The sequence below is a fragment of the Penaeus chinensis genome, chromosome 25 (genome assembly GCF_019202785.1).
Source record: "Penaeus chinensis breed Huanghai No. 1 chromosome 25, ASM1920278v2, whole genome shotgun sequence".
Taxonomy (NCBI): Eukaryota; Metazoa; Arthropoda; class Malacostraca; order Decapoda; family Penaeidae; genus Penaeus; species Penaeus chinensis.
This window is the reverse complement of record NC_061843.1, coordinates 20,257,061-20,259,560: the sequence shown is the minus strand read 5'-3', so window position 1 is coordinate 20,259,560 and position 2,500 is coordinate 20,257,061. Positions and strand designations below refer to the sequence as shown.

At 42.6% G+C, this 2,500-nt stretch overlaps 1 protein-coding gene across 2 annotated transcripts in view; it reads left to right on the top strand.

Moving 5' to 3' along the window:
- Positions 1-2,500, top strand: part of LOC125038566 (prolow-density lipoprotein receptor-related protein 1-like) — a 12,882-nt gene that overhangs the window by 2,396 nt on the left and 7,986 nt on the right. The gene's annotated exons all lie outside the window — the stretch shown is intronic.

Sequence of the window (2,500 nt, the reverse complement as noted above, 5' to 3'; positions counted from 1 at the left end):
TAAATTCATTGTAACTTATTGCTTTAGAGTTCATTATTTCATACGTTTCGTTATTTCATACGTTTCGTCTATTACATTATATTATATTATAATGTTATAATATAATAATTATGCAAATATATCTATATATATGTATATATATTTATGTATATATATAAATATAGTTATATATAAGTATATATGTATATATATATACATATATATATATATATATATATATATATATATATATATATACACACACACACACACACACACACACACACACACACACACACATATATATATATATATATATATATATATATATATATATATATATATATATTTATATACATATATATATATAAATATATATATTTATATGTATATATATTTATTTATATATATGTATATATATTTATTTATATGTATATATAGATATTCATATATATATTTATATGTGTGTATGTGTGTGTTATGCATACATACATAAATACACATATATAAATGCCTGCGCTCCAACTGTTGGTTCGAGCCCGATCTCACGGCGAGAAAACGACATGTAATATCATGAACCTGAGAAGTCAAACGCAGGTGTCGTAGGGGAAGTTACCACCGTGGCACAAGTGTTAGCTTTATAAATTCACACACACACACACACACACACACACACACACTGTCAGGGTTTGTTTTCAGGTATCAGAGCGGCCATGTCAACGTGAACACACCAGAGGAAACACACAAGGTTTTAATTATTGTTTATGCTTTGCGAAGTTCTAATTTCGCCCGGGCCTTGTAACTATGGCCCGGCAAGGTTTTAATGCTAAAGGGCACTATTTACACTAAACAACAGGATATTTACAAAACAGAAGGGAGAGGATCTAGCGGAGCAGGCGAGGTCAAATGGCGGGAGGAAGCACACACGTCAAAGTCATTGGACAACTACTGATTTTTGTTGTTGTTTATGATTTGCGAAGTTCTAAGCATATCTTTACCAGCATGGCGGCTGTTGTAGGCGGTCCCTGTCTCGGGAATTCTGTATGCTCACAATTCTCTAAGTAGTGAACTAGTGTGGCGTTCGGCTCGCCGCAGTGCATACAGCACCTCTCTTCTCGTTCGATTGTTGTGATAATCTGCCATGCACAGTGTTAACCTAGGCGCATTCTGTGAAGAATGACTTCGGTACCTCTGTTGATTATTTCAGAGAGTGCCAGTGGTTCATAGCCTGTGGCGTCTGAGTACCAGCTGGCTGAGGGGAGGTTCTCGTTTCCTCTCTGTGAAGGTGCCGAAGGAAGGTACGACAGACAAAGTCACTCTTCTCCTTAAGTAATTTTCGGCTTGTTTTTATCGTCATGGGATTTGGGGGCATACCCCTGCCAGCGAGGGCTAGTCTGTCAGCAAGCTCGTTCCCTCTGATGCCGATGTGGCTTGGGACCCAGTTGATGATAATTCTTTTACCCTGAGCAAGAATTCTCTGTGCCATTGTGAGAATCGTGGTCTGTGGGTGAACTGTGCTGAAGACAGTCAATGGCTGCCCTGGAGTCTGTGTGTATGACCACGTGTCCTTCCCTTAGGGACGCGTGGCCTAGGGCTCCCATGATTGCAACTGCCTCTGCCTGTAGCGAGGTGTCGTTGTCTGTTACCCTCATGGATTGCATGGCATCCCTTCCTGCAAAGCCGGCGCCTGCAGTGTGGCTCAAGGGATCGACCGATCCATCTGTGAAGTATGTTCTACTACCCGGAGGAGTGATGGCTGCAATGACCCTCTGGGCTTCTGCCTTTTGACTAGGCGTGGGGTATAGGCTCTTTTTCATTGACAGGCTCATTATATTGAACTCTTTCAAGCTCTGTGCCCACGGCGGGGCTTCGGCAAAGTCGGAGTGGGGGGAGTCCATGCCCTTAGCAAGAAGCTGTTCTTTGAGCTGATGGTGTATCAACACTCTGGCTGTGTGAGACAGCCAGGAGTTGTTTGCAAAGAGCTCGTTGTCTTGTTCGAGGCGTCTGACTAATTTTTGTCTTAGGCTTGTGTTCCTGGGAGCCTGGATGACCTTTGACAGGAATTGTGTTGCCATTAGATCGATTCGTGAGTCCAGGGGGAGAAGGTTTGCCTCCATCAGGAGGTTGAGGACCTTCGTCCACCTCGGGGCGCCCAGAATGATCCAATTTGTCTGTGTACTTTTTCTTGGCGCCAATTAAAGTGACTGAGGCATAGTCCACAATGGGCCGGACAGCGTGTACATAGAATTATCTTAGTACTTTGTGTCTGGCTCCTATGCATCTCCCAGCCATTACTCTCATGACAGACAGTATTGCTTTGGTTCGGTCAACAAGGTACTGGACCTCCTTCTGGAAGAAGAGGGTCTATCCTTACCCCAAGGTATAGGAAGTCCTGGACCCATTCCAATTCCACTCCCTGGATTTTCAGACTTGTGCCTTGAACTTTCTATTTCAGAGCCATGGCTTTGGATTTGGCTGCAGAGATCTTTAGTCCTGTCCTACAACACTCCTCGGAGACAAG